Source organism: Panthera uncia, chromosome C2, assembly GCF_023721935.1.
Source record: "Panthera uncia isolate 11264 chromosome C2, Puncia_PCG_1.0, whole genome shotgun sequence".
Classification (NCBI taxonomy): Eukaryota; Metazoa; Chordata; class Mammalia; order Carnivora; family Felidae; genus Panthera; species Panthera uncia.
In genome coordinates, this window is record NC_064810.1 from 64,073,680 (window position 1) to 64,083,830 (window position 10,151).

The following is a 10,151-nucleotide window of genomic DNA, read 5'->3' on the forward strand; positions in this document are numbered from 1 at the left end:
TGAGGGCCCATGGGGACCGCCCCCGCCACCCCAGAGGAGGTTCCCGAGCGCAGGCTCCGCCCCCCGCGTCCGCCCCGAGAGTCCGGTCCTCCGGGCCTCGCGGGCTGGTCTGCCAGTTTCTCCGCTAGCGTGGCGCTCCACCCCAGGCCGGCCGGACCCCACCCGGGCAGTGGAAGAACGAGGAGGGAGAAAGAGGGGTGGACATCTTGTCTTTTGGAAGACCTAAAGCCTGGTGCCAGTAATACTGAGCTAGGTGCTGGGCGCTTCCCAGATTCACCCCGTAAATGCTCACAAAGCATTGGCTCGTTCAAAGAGGGGGTTAGTTCTGGTTTTACAGAACAGGAAACTGAGGCTTCAGAGGTTAGTAAACTTACATCACCTGACAGGTTTCAGCTTTCTCAACTACGTAATGTACCAATTCACCTGCCTTCCCATTTCACAGGACGATTGAAAATATTAACTGAATCAATTATTCGAAATCCTAATATCTTCAAAGATATTATTATGGAAGGTCAAGACAGAATGATGTTTATACTAAAGATTTAAGTGAAAAATCATCCTGGGTTCTGCTTAGGCAGGCAGGATAGCAGGCCAGATTCTCCAGGACACCCACCACTGACAAGAAACTAAGAGATTCTCCAAGAATTACCCCGACCCAAAAGGAACAAACCGTGGGAAGAACCAGCACTGGGTCATTGACCTCTGAGCACCAGGCTTTGCTTGAGAGCACGTGGAGAGTTTCTGCTGACACTGTGATCTGGGACTGGAAGAAGGAGACCCAAACATGAGGCTTTAAAGAGTTACCAAGTTCCCTGTGTTCTAAGCAGAAGCAATAAAAAAAAAAACAAAAAAACAAAAAAACGCACTCTGGAGGACGCTTCTTTGATTCAGTCCCATAAGATTCATGCAAATGCAAGTTAATGACAAAATCCTGAAACACAGGAGGTCACACATAAGTGACAGTCAGCAGAACTGATACACAATAGATTAAGGGCTTCTCTAACACAGAATACAAACCTTTTGTTTGTTTGTTTTTTGTTGTTGTTGTTTTTAATTTAAAGGAAAAGAAAAAAAAGAACATCCTTGGCTATTACTTACCAATTATGATGGAGATAGAGTGCCAGTACATTGGAGAAATCTTGCAGATACCACCTTAATCAAGTACTCAAAGTTAAGTTCACCAGTAGTACAAATTGGCATCACACATGAGGTGGTGTTCTAAGAACATGACATCACCTTTATTGTATTCCAAATACAGAACTGGAATTTAATCACAAGGAAACAGATAAGCCCAAATTATGGGACAGTCTACAAAACAACTGGTCTGTACACCTCAGATATTTCAATGTCGTAAAGACAAAAAAAAAAAAAAAAACTGTTTCAGGGGTGCCTGGGTAGCTCAGTCGGTTAAGCGTCTGACTTCGGCTCAGGTCATGATCTCACGGTTTGTGAGTTTGAACCCCACGTCGGGCTCTGTGCTGATGGCTCAGAGCCTGGAGCCTGCTTCAGATTCTGTGTCTTCCCCTCTCTCTCCTCCTCCCATGCTCACGCTTTGTCTCTCTCTGTCTCTCAATAATAAGCGTTAAAAAAAAATTAAAAAAACAAAAACAAAACTGTTTCGGATTAAAGACTGTTCCTAGCCCAATGAGACTAAGGAGATTTGACATCTGAATTTCTGGATTGAAAAAAAGTTGCTGCAAAGTATATTATTGAGACAACTGGAAATGAATATGTACAATGTGATAGATTTAAAATAACCTGTAATTCTTTGACATTCCTCTGGCTGAGAAATGGGGACATATTTCTCCTTTTAAATCTGGCTGGCCTAACGGAATGGGAAAAGATATTTGCAAATGACATATCAGACAAAGGGCTAGTATCCAAAATCTATAAAGAGCTCACCAAACTCCACACCCGAAAAACAAATAACCCAGTGAAGAAATGGGCAGAAAACATGAATAGACACTTCTCTAAAGAAGACATCCAGATGGCCAACAGGCACATGAAAAGATGCTCAACATCACTCCTCATCAGGGAAATACAAATCGAAACCACACTCAGATATCACATATCACCTCATGCCAGTCAGAGTGGCCAAAATGAACAAATCAGGAGACTATAGATGCTGGAGAGGATGTGGAGAAACGGGAACCCTCTTGCACTGTTGGTGGGAATGCAAATTGGTGCAGCCACTCTGGAAAACAGTGTGGAGGTTCCTCAAAAAATTAAAAATAGACCTACCCTATGACCCAGCAATAGCACTGCTAGGAATTTACCCAAGGGATACAGGAGTACTGATGCATAGGGGCACTTGTACCCCAATGTTTATAGCAGCACTCTCAACAATAGCCATATTATGGTAAGAGCCTAAATGTCCATCAACTGATGAATGGATAAAGAAATTGTGGTTTGTATACACAATGGAGTACTACGTGGCAATGAGAAAGAATGAAATATGGCCCTTTGTAGCAACATGGATGGAACTGCAGAGTGAAATGAGTGAAATGAGCCATACAGAGAAAGACAGATACCATATAGTTTCACTCTTATGTGGATCCTGAGAAACGTAACAGAAACCCATGGGGGAGGGGAAGGAAAAAAAAAAAAAAGAAGTTAGAGTGGGAGAAAGACAAAGCATAAGAGACTCTTAAAAACTGAGAACAAACTGAGGGTTGATGGGGGGTGGGAGGGAGAGGAGGGTGGCTGATGGGTATTGAGGAGGGCACCTTTTGGGATGAGCACTGGGTGTTGTATGGAAACCAATTTGACAATAAACTTCATATATTGAAATCAATCAATCAATCAATCACTCAATCTGGGCTGGCCTGTCACTGCTTTTACAAATGGAATAGAGTGAAAGTCAAGGGATGCCAATACTGAACCCAACCTTTATTTTATTTTATTTTTTTCTGAGCTCAATCTTTAAAAGGCAATTTCTGCTTCTTCCACTTATACTCTTTCCTGAATTTGATCATTGTATTGTTGTTATATAGGAAAGTGATTTTATTCTTAAGATTTATTTAATGATTAACTATCACGATGTCTGCAATTTCTCTCCCATAGTTCAATTAAAGTGTGTGTGTGAGAGAGAGTGAGAAAGAAAGCGTGCACAAATGTGGCAAAATGTTAACAACTGATGAATCTAGATGAAGTGTATACAGGTGTTCCCTGAATAATTTTTACAACTTTTCTAAGCCTTCATATTTTCCCCCAAAAAAGTTAAAAGAGAAAGGATTAAATCTCAAAGAGAGGGAAAGAAGCAATGACTAGACTTCTCTTTTTGGCCAAGATGAACACACAAGGACCATCCCACCCAAAGTATCTAAAACAAACAAACAAACAAAAAAAACAGACACAATATCTAAAACAACAGTTTTTAAGGTACTCTATATGAAGCAACGGAGGACAGTGATCTCTGAGAGACAGGAAACTGACAAGGTGAGTCCTACAACTGCCCCAGCTTGCTACTTTGAGAGTTTCCAAGCATGGCAGAAGGAAGAGAAAGTTGAGACAGAGTCTGGCAGACTCCCTGAGTTCAGAAAACAGACCCTAGAGTCCAGGGAGACTGAAGCAGCTAGAGTTCACAGGACAGAATAACAGAAAAAAGACAGCTTCACAGAAACAGAATACTGGACAGATCTGCAGAGAGTCCTCCCTCAACTATTTCTGATCAGTGTATGCATCTAAGGAAATGGTCCTAGGCCAGAGAAAGAACCACCTGTAAAGATTAGAGGGAAGCGTTCTTGTCATTCACATTGGGCTAGGAACAGCACCTATTTCAATCAGGCTGGAAAAACTCAAAATTTACAAGGCACTGGGTAGAGTATTCAGGAAGGTCTTGCCTCAGTAGTGGAGAAGCAGCCCTACAATGAGCACCGCTCCAGACCTACCTGGCATCCAAACAAAGATTACCAGCTATACAAAGAGTCAAGAAAATACAACTGATAGGGGGAAAAAGAATTAGTGAAAAGCAATCCAGAAGTGACATAGATGTTAGCATTTACAGAAAAGAACATTAAGACAGTTATTATAACTGTATTGTATATATTCAAAAAAGTAGAGTCACAGAAAATATTAAGGAAGACCCAAATGAAATGAAAATGAAAAATGAAAAATAAAATGCATGACAATATCAAATAGGCCAGGAGGGGATAAATGAAAGAATATATTGTAAGGTTCTTATATTACGTGTGAAGAGGCATAATATCACTTTAAGGCAGACTATGATAGATAAATACATATTATAAACCATTAAGCAATCACTAACATATCAAAATAAAGAATTATAATTAATAAAGCAACTAAGGAGATAAAATCATATCAAAAAGAAACTTGATTAGTCCAAACGAAGGTAGAAAACTAGGAATGGGGCAACAAATAACAGGTGGGACAAATAGAAAACAAACAGCAAAAGGAGATACTCAAATCTAACAACATTAATAATCAAATTAAATATAAATGGTGTAAATAGCCTGATTAAAAGGCATAGCTTATCAGGTTGAATAAAAAAGCAAGACCCAACTATATGCTTCCTACAAAATGTACACTTTAAATATGAAGATGATGTAACAAATAGGTTAAAAGTGAAAGGATGGAAAGAGAGAAACCACGCTAACACTAGCCAAAAGAAAATGAGATCAACTACTTTAAAATCAAACAAAATACATTTCAGACCAAAGAATATTTCCAGGGATAAAGAAGGTCATTTTATCATTATAAGGATAAAAGATCAATTCATCAAGAGAAAATAACAATCTTAAACATTTATGAACCTAATAACAGTACCTCAAAATACATGAAGTTAAAACTGATAGAACTGCACAAAGAAATAGATGACTCCATAATTATAGTCAGAGATTTTAACACTACTCAATAATTGCTAGACCATGTATGCAGAAAATCAGTATGGATATAGAAAATTTTAAAAACTAATCACTTGACCTGATTGACTTTTGTAAAACACCTAACAATAGCAGAATACACATTCTTCTCAAGTGCACAAAGAACTATTCTGGGTCACAAGACTCAATAAAACACAATAGGATTCAAGTCATACAACCTATGTTCTCTGACCACAGAAAAATTAAATTAGAAATCAATAACTAAAAGATCCTTGGAAAATCCCCCAGTATTTGGAAACCAAACAATACCTTTCTTTATAACTGGGAGATTAAAGAAAAAATCAAAAGAGGAATTTTAAAAGTATTTGCAACTGAATGAAAATGAAAACAACATATCAGGATTTGTAGATGTGATTAACACATTACTTAAGGGAAAACCTACAACACTAAATGTCTATATTAAGAAAAAGAAAGCTTTCAAATCAATGATCTCAGCTTCTACCTTACAAAACTAGAAAAGAAAGAGCAAATCAGACATAAAGCAGAAAAAAGGAATAATAAAGACCAAGGCAGAATCCAATGAAATAGAAAAGAAGAAAACAATAGAATCAAATAAAGCAAAGGCTGGTTCTTTCAGAAAAATCAGTAAAATGGATTAAGCTGTAGCCAGACTAATCAGGAAAAAAAGTAAAAAGATAAATTATCAATAACAGGAATGCAGAGTTGATATCACCACATATTCTATAGGTATTAAGAATAAAAATAGATCCTTTTGTAAGTCATAAGTGTGATAATTGATGTTCATGCTGTTTTGTGACATGTGCCTCCTTCAAACCTTGTAACAACTGCAGTGTATTGTCCATCTCATGTGAAAAACACAAACAAACAAGAAAAAGGGGGTAAAAAAAGATTATTATGACTAGTAATAACTTTATGCCAATAAATTTCACAACCTAGATAAAATGGAAAAACTCCTTGAAAGACATAACTTACCATAGCTCACACAAAAATAAATAGATAACTTAAAAAGCCCTATATCTGTTAAAGAAATTGAACTTGTACTGAAAAGCCTTTCCACATGGAAAATTTCAGGCCCACATAGCTAGAAGTAATAATATTAGCTCTATAGAAATTATAGAGGGGCACCTGTGTGGCTCAGTCAGTTAAGCATCCAACTTTGGCTCAGGTCATGATCTCACAGTTAGTGGGTTCGAGCCCCACATCAGCCTCTGTGCTGACAGCTCGGAGCCTGAAGCCTCCTTTGGATTCTGTGTCTCCCTCTCTCTTTGCCCCTCCCCAGCTTGCTCTCTCTCTCTCTCTCTCTCTCTGTCTCTCTCTTAAAAATAAACATTAAAAAAATAAAGAAATTAGTATCTGTACTAATACTAATTCTATAGAAGGAAGAAGTAATACTAATTCTACACAAGATTTTCCAAAGAAGAACTCCCAACTCATTCTATGCGGCCAGTATTATCCCAACTCCAAACCCAGACAAAGATATTACAGGAAACAAAACTACAGACTAATATCTCTCATGTACATAGAAGCAAAAAATCTAAACAAAATTTTAGCAAATTGAACTCAACGGTATAAAAAAGGATAACATAATATAACCAAGTGGGTGTGTTCGCCCCCAAAATGCAGAATTGTTTTACTGTTCAAAAATCAAACAGTAGGGAATGCAAACTGGTACAGCCACTCTGGAAAACAGTGTGGAGGTTCCTCAAAAAATTAAAAATAGACCTACCCTATGACCCAGCAATAGCACTGCTAGGAATTTACCCAAGGGATACAGGAGTACTGATGCATAGGGGCACTTGTACCCCAATGTTTATAGCAGCACTTTCAACAATAGCCAAATAATGGAAAGAGCCTAAATGTCCATCAACTGATGAATGGATAAAGAAATTGTGGTTTGTATACACAATGGAATACTACGTGGCAATGAGAAAGAATGAAATCTGGCCTTTTGTAGCAACGTGGATGGAACTGGAGTGTTATGCTAAGTGAAATAAGCCATACAGAGAAAGACAGATACCATATGGTTTCACTCTTATGTGGATCCTGAGAAACTTAACAGAAGACCATGGGGGAGAGGAAGGAAAAAAAAAAGTTAGAGAGGGAGGGAGCCAAACCATAAGAGACTCTTAAAAACTGAGAAAAATCTGAGGATTGATGGGGGGTGGGAGGGAGGGGGGGGGTGGGTGATATGTATTGAGGAGGGCACCTGTTGGGATGAGCCCTGGGTGTTGTATGGAAACCAATTTGACAATAAATTTCATATTAAAAAAAATCAAACAGTAATTCATCATATTAGCAAACCAAAGGAGAAAAACCATATAATCATCTCAATAGGTGCAAACACTGCATTTGACAAAATCTAATATTTATTTCTAATAAAAATTCTTGGCAAGCTAGGAGTATGAGGAAACTTCTTCAACCTGATAAAAGACATTTATAAAATACTGACAGCTAACATCACATTCATTGGTTAAAGACTGAATACTCTCCCACTAAGATCAAGAACAAGATAGGGGGATGTCTTCTATCACCACTTTTATTCAATATTGTATATAGATACAAAAACTCTAAACATAATTTCAATAAATTTAACAATATGTAAAAAGGATACTACATCATGACCAAGTGGGATTCATCCCAAGAGGAATTCAACCCTTCAAAAATCAACCAATTCAATTCTTTTTTGCAAACTAAAAAGAAAACCCAGGTGAAATCATATTTCTAAAAAATAAATAAAAGGAGTCCATATTGAAGAAAGAAGAAAAACTGTCTTTTCATAAATAACATGATTATCTCTGTAGAAATTTCAGTGCAGTATACAAAACTGCCACAAAAACTAATAAACTTAGGGAGGCACAAGATACAAGATTGATACACAAAAATGAATTGAATTTCTATATATTGGCAATGAACAATTAAAAATTGAAATTTTAAGATAGCATCAAAAAATAATGAAAGACTTAAGGATAAATGTGACAAAAGATGTGAAAAATCTTTTTTTTTTAAAACTACTTCATTGACAAATGATTGACATACAAAAAGGTATACATGTTTAATGTGCACAACTTGGTGAGTTTCAGGTGTGGCTGTTTTTTTTTTTTTTTTTTTTTTTTTTAATTTACATCCTAGTTAGTTAGCATGTAGTGCAACAATGATTTCAGGAGTAGATCCCTCAATGCCCCTTACCCATTTAAAACATCCCCCCCTCCCATAACCTCTCCAGCAACCCTCTGTTTGTTCTCCATATTTAAGAGTCTCTTATGTTTTGTCCCCCTCCCTATTTTTATATTATTTTTGTTTCCCTTCCCTTATGTTCATCTGTTTTATATCTTAAAGTCCTCATATGAGTGAAGTCATATGGTATTTGCCTTTCTCTGACTAATTTCACTTAGCATAATACCCTCTAGTTCCATCCACATAGTTGCAAATGGCAAGCTTTCGTTCTTTTTGATTGTCGAGTAATACTCCATTGTATATATTTACCACAACTTCTTTTTAATACTTTTTAATTTATTTTTGAGAGAGAGAGAGAGAGCATGCGATGTTGGGGGGGGGGGGGGGGGGGGGGACAGAGAGAGAGGGAGACACAGATTCCAAAACAGGCTCCAGGCTCTGAGCTGTCAGCACAGAGCCTGATGCAGGGCTTGAACCCATGAACTGTGAGATCATGACCAGAGCCCAAGTCAGATACTTAACTGACTGAGCCACCCAGGTGCCACTATATACCACATCTTCTTTATTGCTTCATCCATCGATGGATGGATTTGGGCTCTTTCCATACTTTGGCTACTGTTGATAGTGCTGCTATAAACATTGGGGTGCATGTGTCCCTTTGAAATAGCATGGATGTGAAAGATCTTAAACTGAAAAGGACAAAACATTGCTGAGAGAAACTCAAGAGACCTAAATGAATGAGATACATACTTTGTTCATGGGTCAGAAGACTCAATATTGTCAAGATATCAACTCTCCCCAAATTGATCTATAGGTTCAATGCATTTCTAATAAAAATCCCAGGAGATTTTTTTTTTCTCCAGAAATTGACAAGCTGAAAATCATAATAAAATCCAAAGGACCTAGAACTCCTAAAAACAACTTTGGAAAATAATATTAGATGATTATGAGCATTATTGTAAGGCTACCGTAATTAAAACAGTATAATATAAGCATAAAGATAGATTAATGGACTATAACCAAGATTCCAAAAATAGGGTCAGTTGGCTGGTTCAGCCAGTAGAGCATGCAACTCTTAATCCAGGCTCTTGTGTTCAAGCCCCATGTTGGGGGTAAAGGTTACTTAATAATAATAATAAAATAATAATAAAAGAAGAAGAAGAAGAAGAAGAAGAAGAAGAAGAAGAAGAAGAAGAAGAAGAAGATTCCAAAAATAAAATCATGTAAAAATGACTTTTGACAAAGGTACAAATGCAATTTAATGGAGAAAGGATGTTTTTTTCAATAAATAGTGCTTGAACAACTAAATATTCCTTTAAAAAAAAAAAACATCTCAACCATGTACAAAAATAACTCATAATGAATGACAGACCTAAATGTAAAACCTAATGTATAAAATATCTAGAAGAAAATCTTTTAAACTGGACTTAAACAAAACCACTCTTTGAAAAACACTTAAGAAAATGGACAAACACCAAATCAAATAAAGATACCACAAAAAACAAGAACTACAGGCCAATATGTCTTATGAATATAGATGCAAAATCCTCAACAAAATATTAGCATACTGAGTCCAACAACATATTTTTAAAAATCAAACATTATGATCAAGTGGGATTTATTCCCAGGATGCAAGTGTAGTTCAGTATTTGCAAAACAATCAATATGATACATCACACCAATAAGAGAAAGGATAAAAACCATATGATCATTTCAATAGATGCAGAAAAAGCATTTGACAAAGTATAACATCCATTCGTGATAAAAACCCTCTGCAAATTAGGTCTAGAGAGAACATAACTCAACATAATAAAGGCCTTATATGAAAAAAAAACACAGCCCAAATCACACTCAATGGGAAACAGCTGAGAGATTTTCCTCTATGGTCAGGAACAAGACAGGGATGTCCACTCTACCACATTTATTCAACATGGTACTGGGAGTCCTAGCCACAACAGTTAGAAAACCTAAATAAAAGGCATCCAAGGAAGGATGGTAAGGAAGAAGTAAAACTCTCATGATTTGCAAATGACATGATATTATATATAGAAAACTCCAAAGACTCCACCAAAAACCTACTAGACTTGATAAATGAATTCAGTAAAGTCATAGGAT

The 10,151-nt window shown here is 36.9% G+C and overlaps 1 non-coding gene across 1 annotated transcript; it reads left to right on the plus strand.

Annotated features, from left to right (window-relative positions):
* Positions 1 to 5,607: 5,607 nt before the first annotated feature.
* LOC125922258 (small nucleolar RNA U13) lies at positions 5,608 to 5,710 on the plus strand. Its single transcript, XR_007457677.1, has one exon. It is a non-coding gene; the product is annotated as a small nucleolar RNA U13 (small nucleolar RNA).
* The last annotated feature ends 4,441 nt before the right edge of the window (positions 5,711 to 10,151 follow it).